The sequence below is a fragment of the Rhagoletis pomonella genome, unplaced genomic scaffold, assembly GCF_013731165.1.
Source record: "Rhagoletis pomonella isolate Grant_MI unplaced genomic scaffold, Rhpom_1.0 Rhpom_scaffold_00014, whole genome shotgun sequence".
Classification (NCBI taxonomy): Eukaryota; Metazoa; Arthropoda; class Insecta; order Diptera; family Tephritidae; genus Rhagoletis; species Rhagoletis pomonella.
In genome coordinates this window covers 20,218,739-20,232,567 of record NW_023458568.1, presented here as the reverse complement: position 1 = coordinate 20,232,567, position 13,829 = coordinate 20,218,739, and the positions used below count along the sequence as shown (strand labels likewise).

The 13,829-nt window shown below is 36.2% G+C and overlaps 1 protein-coding gene across 1 annotated transcript in view; it reads right to left on the bottom strand.

The window, feature by feature from the left end:
• Positions 1-13,829, bottom strand: part of LOC118749300 (putative alpha-L-fucosidase) — an 87,786-nt gene that overhangs the window by 46,431 nt on the left and 27,526 nt on the right. The window lies entirely within an intron of this gene.

The window sequence follows — 13,829 nt, the reverse complement described above, 5'->3', positions numbered from 1 at the left end:
TTTTTTTTCTATTCGAAACAGTAAGTGTGGCACATTTCTGAAATCTTTATGAAATGATCAATTTTTTTATGTAATGTAAAGTTATAGCTCAGTACATTTTTTTTTCACCCGAGATAGTCAAAGTTGGGGAAGAGAATATCAAAAAGTTAAAAATCCAGAAATAGTCCTAATTTTATGATGGTTCCTTAATATATTTTAACTACATTGCATTTGAGTATGGAGAGGCAACTATCTGGAAGTATTTTACATAAAAAATTTACTAAGTATTGCCCGGTTTGTAGTTGCAGTTAAAGAAAACACATGAAAAGGCCCGATTTTTTTTAAATTCGAAAAAATGTAAATATTTCAAAAACGGTGACACTTTTACCTGAAAATTTTTTGTTTATCAGGGAGCTCACCCCCCCACCTACCTTCCCCTAAAGTTTGGCACGTTACTTATGGGACACCCTGTATATATATCTGTTAGTCAGCTTTCTTATTTTTCTTAATTGTTAATATTTCTAGTTCAGCCTCTTTTATTTCTAGTTTAATCTTTTTTAGTCTCATTTCTGTTTGGTACAGATTCTCTTCTCTTTCATCCTGCCTTTGCATTAGCTTTAGTTTTTTTCGCTCTATTTCTAAGAGCTTATCAAATGAGTCATACTGAATGTTCTCCATTGAATTTATATTGTTCCCAATTTCCGCAAGGGTTGTCGACATTCGTGTCAGCACACCCTCTTGCATTTCAGTGTGGTTTTGCAACAAATTCTGCCGCTGTCTATTTGCGCGAACACGACTTCTCCTGCTAGTATGAGGAGGTGAATCTGCATTCTGCCCAGCATTTAAATTTTGGTTCTCCGCAGCATTTTCATTAACTGGAGCTCGACTATCTTCTACAGAAACACTACCGGCGGTGGTGTTGAGCCCAGTGGTATCATCGAACTCCATCATTGTAGGATCTACCGAAGGAGCTGGAGAATCTTCTCGTAGCACTTCTTGTAGCACTTCTTCAACACTCATGCAAATTCCACTTTTGGGAACACCTTGAGCCATTCCTTTCGGGTTAAGTTGCTTGCCGAATTGAAGAAGGTTGGCAACCTGCTCTTCCAATGGGCTCAGCACCAATTGCTTGTAGCTTCCTCCTCCTGTGGCACGGCACTCCTGCTTGTTGTGCACGAGCTTTCTTTTAACCTTGCATTTCAGATCCCTCCAAACCTTTAAATTCACAAAAAGTTAAACCATATAAGTTTAAAAATAAGTTGTTTTTTACCTTTTGCCAACCCTCACCATCCCTGAGTGGTGGACCGAGAGCATTGATTGCACTTGCAATATCCTGCCATTGCGACTTAAAATTATTGGGAACTGTCCCTTTGGAAAAGCCTTTAGCAAGCGCAGGATTTTTTTCTAGTTCTAAAACAAGCTGCGAAAATTGATTGTTGTTTGTTATTTTCATTTTTCTTTCCATTTTCCTAAATTAAATAAGAACTAAACAAATAAAGTGTGTAAAAAGGTATAATTCAGAATTATTTTACCAAATTTTTACAGCAGAATATTTAATTGAGCGCTTGTCGTCACCAAAAACTGTATTGACAAGTTTTATGTTGACACCCGTCAATAGAATATCAATATTGTTGTCGTCAATACCAAAATAGTATCAACAGCTGTCAACAGTTATCGACTTTGATGACGGCAATACCAATTCGGAGGCATCGACACTATTTTTGACAATATTGACATGATATTGACAACCGTAATAGGGGTGAATGAGTTTAGCTCAATAACAACTTTCAAACAACACCACTCTGTAACTGTTAAAATGCACAAATCTTGTGATCCCTGCTTTAGATGAAGATAAACATAGGGAGCTGCGAAAACGTTAAAATTTAAAGCTAAGTGTATAGTATACAATTAGGTTGTATGTTTGTTATGTATGTGGGGATTCTTGCAAGTTATTTTCAAATTTATACACACACATGTATACACAGCAGCAAGCTCACGCCAGCAACAGCGATGTTGTATGCATAGAATTTCTACTGGGTATGTATGTAAGGTAACTACATACAAATGTATATATGTATATCCATACATGAGCAAACATGCCATATGGAGGTACACCGCGCGGTACCATACCGCTGCTGCTTGAGCAAACCTTTATAATGAAAACAGCTCTTATAAAGATTTTATTTTGTTGCTTTAAATTGAAAAGTTCTTTATATGTAAAGTCTATCTTAAACTGAAGCGTTTTCATCTAAGCTAAGGGGTCGTTGTTGATTTGGAAATTTTTGCAAAAGACATTATAAACCATTTATGAGATTGAAAACGAAAAACGTGAAGCGCATGCAATACAAAGCATTAGATTTAATTGACAATAGTCAAACTACATAACATAGACCTAAAATTTCTACAGAGAAAGTACAAATTTGAGATCGATTTTAAGCGGTCGTTATTCATATATCCACATTCATACATACATATATTACCATTCATATTAATTCAGGTCTATTACATGCGCCCCACGCTTTTCATTTTCAATCTCATAAATGGTTTATAATGACTTCTGCTAAAATTTTAAAATCAAAAGTTATCTACACAAATTCTATGGGACTAAGAAATATTATTTTCTAATTTTTAGTCCATTTATAAAAGCGTTGTATATTAAAAAGTTTTATTTTACTTTATGTACAAAATTTTGCAATAGATAATAAAATAATTCAACTTGCAATGAAAGAGAACAGAAGGGTGACAGGTAATAAGATCAACGGAAATAAGGTCAATTGACTTTATTTCGCACCAGGGTGGGTTGTTACTTTTTTAAAAACGAAATAAAATCCATTGACATTATTTCCCTTTCAAACATTAAATTTGCTTAGCTTCGCGGCAGCCCGCGTTAGCGCGCCACACCGCCCGCGCCGCGCTCGCGCCCCGCGTACCCCTCGCGACCGGCGCGCATACCACGTCACGCTACGCTGCGGCCCCCCTATCCCGTCTTCCGCCGTGCTGTATCGCAGGTAGATTTATTTTTTGTATACGTTGAAATAAAATTTGTATATATTTTATCTGCACACTTTTCACAAAGATGAGATTCTGATACGAAAATCCACCTAAGCTTTAACTGTCATCAGTGATATTATTGCTACCTTATATAACGACAGGTAATAAGTCCCAGATGGTTTCTAAAATCACAAATTAGTTTTTGTGCAAATTGCAGATAGAGGGTATTAATGAATTCAAGCCCTCGATATTTCACATTTTTATATTTGTAAGTTATTAGAAGCAGGGATGCCAACTTGGATCAAACCGTGCCATTTGTCCCTAGTTTACTTCAAATGGCAGTTAATTTTTCAATTTGGCACAAAGTGCCAAAATAGCACTTTTGTAAAAAAAATTACATTTCAATACATTTTTGTGAAAACCTTTGCGTGCACTTCTTTTTCTCAACTAAAATTTTCTAATATATAAAGGTTATTCAACTGGTTTATCTTATGTTATCATTGAACTTTTGTTTGGAAAATGTAGCTTTATTTTATTGCTAAATGTGAATGATTAAAAGGAATGACACCTTTTTTGGCACTTTTATTTTTTTATTTGGCACATTTTGGCACTTTTTTATCCTCAATATGGCACCTCATAACTAAGGATAGTTGGCAGCCCTGATTGGAAGATTTCTGCTCTGTATTGGGGCAATAACTTGTCTGCAGTAAAAAAGCATATAATTTGTGTTTCGAAAGTGTGTGAAAACCAATAAATTAACTTATATGATCTCGGTTCCGATATTAAATAATCAATAATTGGTTATACCCGCATTTTGGCACATTGGCTCGTTGAATGTGCCATCTAATAAATAGTGTCGTCATTCTCCTTAGCTGCTTTTAAATGACGTCGTCACAAATTGCTGGCGGAGACATGAATACAGTGTAAGAAAATTATTTTTCTATAATTGTTTCCTTATAGAAAGGTTGGTTTCTTTTCCACCTTAGACATTCCGAATTCGTTCAAAATATGCTAATTTAAAACACAGAATTCTTTCAGTGTTCCTCCGGGGTTTTTGGACATGGACTCCGATCGTCACATGGCATGTGCGATAAATTTGTTCTAACCAATAAAGTCGCTTGGACCGATGGCATCATACCTGCGCAGCTGCAAAGGGCTCTGAAGGTGTCGTGCAATTGCTTGGGTCCTATTTATGCGAACTGCGTGAGCACCGGGTACATCCCCAAGGCTTGGAGGGTAGTCAGTGTTGCGTTCATCCCGAAGGCTAGAAAAGGCTCTCATGTTTCCCCCTAGGGATTTTAGGTCTATCAGTCTCTTCGGTTTTGCTAAAAACGCTTTTGCTAAAAGCGCTAGAGAGACTGATAGGGGCCTTCAACAATGTCACTTTACATATATTCATGTATATTTATGTATATTCATAATCAGAGGGTTGAAACCAACCTAATAAGGCTTATCTACAGCTTACTTCGCGACAGAATGGAGTGGGAGAGCGTTTGCACTCAGTGCGGGGTCAATAGGAGCATTCCACAAGTTGGTGTTCTCTCTCCCCTGCTTTAGATTGCAGTTGTAAACGACCTTCTAGAGGAACTGGAAAAAGTGGGCTGTCGGGTGATTGTCCATGTAGATGATGTGGAACTTTTGGTTAAGGGACGATTTCCATACACCCCTTTTGGTCTGGCTCAAGGTTACCTGAACCAGGTAATTAGGTGGGCGATCAACGGCAGCTGTCGTAGAAGCCTAAAATTGAAGAAAGAGTAGGAAACGAGTCGGTTGCCTTGTACTGCTGAAGGGGAGCTATCGGTAAAAGATGCAGTCTCTCGCCCAAATTAATTCATTAGCTTTAGGAAACTAGATTTAAACCTATATTGTTATAAGGAGCCCTTGTCTACACTTGTAAAACAGCAATTAGCTGAGCATTAGGAACCACATCTACACTGGCGCTTAACATACATATGTAGAACACGGACAGAATTGCCGCAGAACGAACTGCTATTAGGCTTAGGGAAACCGGGTACTTTTGTGACATAAAAAAGGAAAAGAAGACGTTTCTGTGGTGTAGCAAATATTTTATAGGGCGCTTTAAAACACGTTACCTCTCAAGGGCTATTGCAATTGGTATTCATGCGGTGAGACTGGGAATTTCAACTGATCCTTTTGTATCAGCTGTCTAAGATGGAGGCATTTTTGCTCGCACTTCTGAAGAAACACTGAGCTCTCAGAGATCGAAATTAGCCGCATTCGAAATTTCGAGCCGGCTCGCGGTGTTAACTTAACCCAACTTAAGCTGTACTTCTTTGATCTTTGAAATAGTTGGTCACATTAGTCAAGATCCCTGGACCATATAGGGAATTCATCCATATTTTTGCATTGTCATCGTGATTGGAACTATGCTGAAAATTTCAAGTCTCTACCTTGTCGGGAAGTTAGTTTAAAATCGATTGAAAATTTCCGCGGGATGACTAAGTTAAATAAAAGCTTGTAAAAATTAAATCCATGGCCGCGGCGTTATTACTTGAAGAGGAGGACGAGTCCCAGATTGCTGATGCGGAAATTGAAAGGCGGAGATTTAGGGACGTGTTTGATCTTTTTCAGATGAGTGAAGAGTCATAAATTCATCATGAACTGTATTACTCATCGCTCAAAGCCAGTGAAATTATAAACGTTGTTTGAGCACTCCACAACATTTGCATTTACTATAGAGTGGAAAATTTGAACGCAAATGAATTCTATTTTGAAAGCCGTCAGGAGGAGGGGAAGAACAAAGCTCCATAGCAAATCGAATTCGAGACAACATACGCACCTCTTTTTAAAAAGTTAGTATAAACGAGTGCAATAATAAAAGCATATTTTTTTTATGTAACTTCACATTTTATGTATGTACATAAATACCTCTATTAATCTATCTATATCTATACTAATTATATAAAGAGAAGTCCCTTTTTTTGTAACAGGTAATCTCGCGAACGGCCTTCAGCAACCACCATGTTTTAGGCCAAAAAAAATTTACTTTTTCCGGTAGGTGGACCAGGGACCGATCTATTCGAAAAAATCTTATTATGGTGCGATTTGCTTAAAATTTGGTATGTAGGTAGCTTTTTGCCTATATTAGCATATAGGATCCTTTTCTTTCCGTGAAGTGGACCAGGGACCGATCTATTCGAAAAAAATCGCATTTACGGTCCGATTTGCTTAAAATTTGGTACGTAGGTAGCTTTTTGTCTAGATTAGCATATAGCATCCTTTTTCCGGGAAGTGGACCAGGGTCCGATCTATTCGAAAAATCTTAACTATGGTCCGATTTGATTCAAATTTTGTACGTAGGTAGGTTTTTTCGTAGATAAGCTTATAGGATCCTGTTTTCGAATTTTCATGCAATTCTGAATATAAATAGCTCTGAGCAACCACCATATCAAGAGCGAATTCGTCACTAGGCAAGTTTTTTTCGCGGAAATCAGAAACAACAGATACAGCCAAAATATAGTAATGATATATAATATATATACACTAATATATATTTTGAAAGCCGTTTTTTTAGTGTTCGCAAAGCTCGAGAACGGCTGAACCGATTTTTTTGAAACTGTCGCCGGCCGCACGTGTCCCAAGGATGGTTTTAGGCTAAACAAATTCTATATGTAAAGGGGCCACGCCAAAACAAACCGAGTTTTTTTCTTACTCTATATCTCTGGAAGTGTTCATGGTAGAGTTCTGGAACTTCGTATGAAGATATACGAAAACAATCGCATACTCTTGAAGAACAATTGGAGCTATTGGAAAAGGGGGCGTGGCACCCCCCATACGAACCGAAATTCTCATGCTACATATCTCTGAAAGTGTTCATGGTAGAGTTCTGGAACTTGGTATGGAGATATACGAAATCAATCGCATACTCTTGGAGAAAAATTGGAGCTATTGGAAAAGGGAGCGTGGCACCTCTCATACAAACCAAAGTTTCCATACTACGTATCTCTGGAAGTGTTGATGGTAGAGTTCTGGAACTTGGTATGGAGATATATGAAATCAATCGCATACTCTTGGAGAAAAATTTGAGCTTTTGGAAAAGGGGCCTGGCATCTCCAATACAAATCAAATTTTTAATACTACGCATCTCTGGAAGTGTTCATGGTAGATTTCTGGATCTTTATATGGAAATATACGAAATCAGTCGCATACTCTTAGAGAAAAACTTAAGCTATTGGAAAAGGGGACGTGGTACCTCCCATACAAAACCAATTTTACATACTGCATATCTCTGGAAGTGTTCACGGTAGAGTACTGGAACTTGGTATGGAGATATACGAAATAAATCGCATACTCTTAGAGAAAAATTGGAGCTATTGGAAAAGGGAGCGAGGCACCTCCCATACAAACCGAATTTTTCATACTGCATATCTCTGGAAGTGTTCATGGTAGAGTTCTGGAACTTGGTATGGCTAAAAATGAAATCAATTGCATACTCTTGAAGAAAATTTTGGTCTATATACGAAATCAATCGCATACTCTTGGAGAAAAACTTAAGCTATTGGAAAAGGGGACGTGGTACCTCCCATACAAAACCAATTTTTCATACTGCATATCTCTGGAAGTGTTCATGGTAGAGTTCTCGAACTTGGTATGGCTAAAAATTATACTATAATTATATTATGCATACTCTTGGAGAAAAATTGGAGCTATTGGAAAAGGGGGCGTGTGGCACCTTTCATACAAACCAAATTTTTCATACTGCATATCTCTGGAAGTGTTCATGGTAGAGTTCTGGAACTTGGTATGGAGATATACGAAATAAATCGAATACTCTTAGAGAAAAATTGGAGCTATTGGAAAAGGGAGCGAGGCACCTCCCATACAAACCGAATTTTTCATACTGCATATCTCTGAAAGTGTTAACGGTAGAATACTGGAACTTGGTATGGCTAAAAATTAAATCAATTGCATACTCTTGAAGAAAATTTTGGTCTATATACGAAATCAGTCGCATACTCTTGGCGAAAAATTGGAGCTATTGTAAGAGGGGGCGTGGCACCTCCCATACAAACCGAATTTTTCATACTGCATATCTCTAGAAGTGTTAGTGGTATAGTTGTGGAACTTGGTACGGAGATATACGCAATCAACCCCATACTCTTGGAGAAAAATTGGAGCTATTTGAAAAGGAGGCGTGGCACCTCCCATACAAACCGAATTTTTCATACTGCATATCTTTGGAAGTGTTCATGGTAGAGTTCTGGAACTTGGTATGGAGATATACGAAATCAATCGCATACTCTTGGAGAAAAATTGGAGCTAAGTATTGTAAAAGGCACCTCCCATACAAACCGATGTTTTCGTACTGCATATCTTTGGAAATGTCCATGGTAGAGTATTGGAACTTTGTATGGAGATATATGATATCAATCCCATTCTCATGAAGAAAAATGGGAGCTGTTGGAAAGGGGGGCGCGGCACCTCCCATATAAACCGAATTTTTATACTGCATATCCCTGAAAGTATTCATGGTACAGTACAGTCCATACTCATGGAGAAAATTGGGGCTATTTGAAAAGGGGGTGTGAGGCCTATAAACGTACCGAATTTTAGCTATCCTTGAATGCATTTATAATTCTTCTGCAGGTGTGTTTGTGAATGAAATTCTCCTAAATGGTTGTACGGATTTTTACGAAATTTTTTGTGTGTGTTTGAGTGGGTCTCTGGATGGTTTAGATTCACAATTTAATCCGACAGTTGACGCTGTAGTTGAGTTATTACTAAAAATCTTATTTTTGATCCGATTTGGCTAATGTATTAAATATGTATTGGTAATGGTAAGAGCAATACTAATGCAAAAACGTGCTGCCAAGTGGCGCTGAAGTCGAGTTATTACTAAATAAATTAAAAAAAAAAAACTTTTTAATGTACCACGCTTTTATAAATGGACTAAAATTAGAAAATAATATTTCTCAGTGCCATAGAACTTGTTTTGATAACTTTTGATTTTGAAATTTTAGCAAAAGTCATTATAAACAATTTATGAGATTGAAAACGAAAAACGTGGAGCGCATGCAATACAAAGCATTAGATTTAATTGACGATATTCAAACTACATATATAACACAGACCTAAAATTTCTAAAGCGAAAGTACAAATTTGAGATCGATTTTAAGCGGTCGTTATTAATATACCCACATACATACATATACTACTCTTCAATTTCAAATCAGGCCTTTTACATGCGCCCATCGCTTTTCATTTTGAATCTCATAAATTGTTTATAATGACTTTTGCTAAAATTTCAAAAATAAAAGTTATCAAAACAAGTTCTATGGGACTGAGGAATATTATTTTCTAATTTTAGTCCATTTATAAAAGCGTGGTACATTAAAAAGATGTTTTTAAATTTATTTTATACTCTTTAGTCTTGTCTGTATAAAATTTTGCAATAGATACTAAAATAATTCAACTTGCAGTGAAAAGAGAACAGATGAATATGCAAGCAAAATGTTTGCTCACATTTAGTATATGCCTGCATATGTACATATAGCAGCAATTAATTTCATTTAAAGAAATGGCGTGTCGTCCATTTCCGCTGTAGCGTATGTAGTGCATACTTTAAAATTCCTTTGGCGAGGCGAAATCTATCTCTAGAGTTTTTCTAATTGTATGTCTTTGATATGATACCTACGACGAGGTTGATATCTAGACTAGGTTTGCCATAAATACCTTTGCTATATTTATAGTATGGTGGTCTGGACCAGGGTTGTTGCGAATACTCGCATTCGCATTCGCAACCGCATTAATTTTAACATTCGCTTTCGCTTTCGCATTCGCAATAATCAATTATTCCCAAGTAAAAGTCCTTTCCGGACAATAAACAAACCGCTTATCCAAATTAAACAAGTTTCGTATCAAATGAAAGAGGACTTAAATAGCTTTAAAACTGAGATGTCTAAACAAGCAAACTCACCTATTGAAAAATATTTCAATAAAAAATTATAATTAATTACCATAGAACAAACCTTGGGTGAGGTATATGAATTTCTTTAGTATTAAATGATATAAAAAATATATATAAATAGAGGTGGTAACCTTCGTTCGTTATTTCTGTTTAAAAGCTATTTCAGTCCTCTCACATGATACCAAATTTGTTTAATTTTGATAAGCTGTTTGTTTATTATCCAGAAAAAAACTTTCGGTTTAAAGTTTTTCAAGTTTTTCGCACCGAGCGAGTAGTTATTTAGTGGTGGTTTGATTTACGACCCTTTAAAAACTTTTTATTGAATACAATGTTCCAATTTTTAAATTCAAGTACTAAAAAAAAAATATTAAAAATTACTAACCTTTCCATTTTTTATTTAACTAAATCACCTAATTTACTCACCTAAATTATTTCTTAACAAGTAAAAAAGTCTAAGTTCGGGCGGAGCCGAACATTAAATACCCGGCGCAAGTATTCAATATAGTTTTTTCACCTTTACGAAAACTACCGCTACATGGTAAGCAGTGGTGGTTTTACGGTTCTATTTCAAACATCTTCGATAGAACGTTCAGTTAGACATAATGAGTTAAACTTATATAGATATATGTGGGCGGCATCACGCCCATTTTCCAAAATTCCATAATGTTAATTCTTTTCAAGGGATTGTTGTTAGTATCAAATTTTGGTAAAATTAGCGTTATAATAAGGTGGTCGTAATTTTAGTCAGATTTTAATAACTTTCAACGTTTTACCTTTATGGGGCAACCACTATAATCATACCGAGTTTGGTACACATTGATCGAACGGTTACCGAGATACACATATGTGGTTTTAAGTAGGCGGGGTCACGCCCATTTTCCAACATTTTATTATAAGCGTACTTTTTGTTAAAGAATTATTGCAAACATCAATTTTGAATAAATTTAATTTAATTTAATACATTTTAATTTAATACATTTATTTAGTCTTGAAATTATTACATCTCTTACAGACTAGTTACAGGTTAAGATAGACTACCAACTAATTTAACAGGTCATTTAGTAGCATTTTAAATCTTTTTTCACAGAAGGAGAAGTCCAAAATTGAAGAATTTGGGAGCAAGTTAAACTCTTTAAGAGCTCTAACAACAGGAGCATTAGCCGCATAATTGGTCCTCGCTAGCCCAACGTAAAATGTGGCATGATTCCTTAAACAAATATTAGGAATAAGAAAAAATATTCGTTCAAGTAAAAAGGGGCAGTCAACCACCCCGGATATTAAATTAAAAATGAAAGTGAGAGATAGGAAGGTTCTCCTACAATTTAATGTCTTGAGATCAATAAGCATACATCTAGATTCATAAGCCGGAACAGGAAGTTCAAAATGAAGGGGGCGCAGAGCGTACTTAATAAAGACTTTTTGCACTCTCTCCAATCGACTTATATGACAGGAATAATACGGACGCCAAATGATAACAGCATATTCAAGCCTCGAGCGCACCAGTGAGGTGAAAAGTGTTTTTAAAGTATACGGATCCGAGAAATCTGAGCTGAAACGTCTGACAAAGGCCAGCATAGAGTAAGACTTAGATAAAGTATAATTAAGATGGCTTTGAAATGAGAACTTCGAGTCAAAGACCACCCCAAGATCAGTGATTTTGGAAACAATGCTTAGTTGTGAGCCTGCAATATAATATGAAGTAGGGATAGGAGAACGGGATTTGGAATAGGAGACATGGGAGCATTTTTTAATATTTAAGGGAAGCATATTTTTCTGGCACCAAGCTACAACATTGTCTAGATCACTCTGAAGCTTCAACGAGTCAGCGGAACACGTAATACTACTAAAAATCTTCATGTCATCAGCATACAAAAGAAATTTTGAAAATTTAAAGCAACTAGTAATATCATTGATGAAAATCACAAAAAGAATAGGCCCTAAAATGCTTCCCTGAGGAACGCCTGAAGAAGCAATGAAAGAGTACGACGACACCCCGTCAACTACAACTGAACAAGATCGATTAGAGAGATACGATTTGATCCAGCTTAAAACTCTGTAACTTCGATAACAATATACGATGGTTAACTTTATCAAACGCTTTCGAAACATCAGTATACACGGTGTCAACTTGGGCCCGGTTACTAAAAGCTTCAATGCAGTATTCGGAGAAAACTGCTAAATTAGAAGTAGTTGATCTCCCCGACATGAAACCATGCTGATCTACTGAGATGAGACGACTAATGGAAAAGAAAATTTTATTATTTATTATACATTCAAAAAGTTTTGAGACAGTTGAAATTTTGGAAATAGGACGATAATTGGTGATATCATTTTTATTGCCCGATTTAAAAATTGGCGTAATAAGGGAGATTTTCCACGCATCAATGAAAACGCCTTGCTCAAGAGACTTATTAAAAAGCAGCCATATTGGGTAGGCGAGAGCTGAACAATTCTTAAAAAGGTGAGACGACAAACCATCAACATCAGTCTGCGACGACAGTTTGATTTGACGAATCCCCAGTTCAACATCGTCTAAAGAGATTTCAAGAGCCCCAAAGTTTAGCGCGGAACCACTAGCACCAAACCCACTGTAAAAATCACTACTACTCAAATTAGAGTCAGCCTCAAAATTCGAGCTGAAAAAATCCGCAAAGAGATTTGCAGCTACTAATGCTGAATCAGCTTGTGTATCTTTATAAAATACAGCAGAGGGAATACTCGAACACGATTTTTTAGACTTCACAAAACGCCAAAAAGCTTTCGGATTCAGTTTAATATCCTCTTCGAATTTTCTTATATAATTCCGCTTCAAGACTTTACTCAATGATTTAAACTCGTTCAAATATTTTAAATACATTTCTTTGTAAAAAGGAAACCTTGAATTTTTAAATTTTTTGAAAAACTTGTTTCTCAAATTCTTAAGTTTTTTCAACTCCTTCGTGAACCAAGGAATTTTGTAAACTTTTTTCTTTACTTTAGGAATGTGCTAACTACAAATACAACTTAGATTATACTTAAGAATATTGAAACAACCGGTAGCATCAACCTCAGTAAATAGCGTATCCCAATCAATAGAGTCAATTGCCGCATTAACCACATCAACATCATAATTCTTAAAACAAAACTTGGAAATTGTATCCTCTACGTAAGTATTAAACTCATAAAATTCCAAATGAAGAACCAGCGGAACATGATGCGGACCAGGATTGGACAAAGGGTCTAAACATTCCTGGAGGCAAAAATTCATGTTATCACTTAAAAATACGAGATCCAATATTCTATGAAGACTGTTATTAAAACTGTTGATCTGACTAAGGTCACATCTTGAAAACCCGTCACACAAATATGTTTCAACAAACGAATTTGAAGACTTTGGAAGAAGCCCCCTACTATTGTCAAAAGTAGACCACTCTAAATTACTGAGGTTGAAGTCGCCAATTACGCAAACATTTTCATGACTAGATGCTAAGGCTAAAATATTATCAACATGCTCTTTATAAAGTAAGTCACTACTAGAAGGAGGTATATAAGAAGCACAAATTAAAAGTTTAGAGACTCCATGAACAGAAATGCAGAGAATATCCAATAGGGAATCAGTATTCGGCATAGGCACCAAAGTCGCACGAAATTTTCGTCGAACCGCAATTAAAACGCCTCCTCCTCTAGACAGACCAGTTTTTAATGCGTCGCGATCTTTACGAAAAACGCAATATAAATTTTCATCGAAGAATTCACCATCCATAAAGGTATCATTAAGCCAAGTCTCAACTATTACAAAGATATCATAATCCAGGTTTGAACTCATCATAAAGAGTGAGTCGGATTTGGTTCTTAGGCCTGATACATTTTGAAAGTAAATTTTAAGACCTTTGTGAGAATGTGTGTTTACTAAATCCCGTGTTGAGGTGGCCCGTCCTTGCGAAAAGAACGA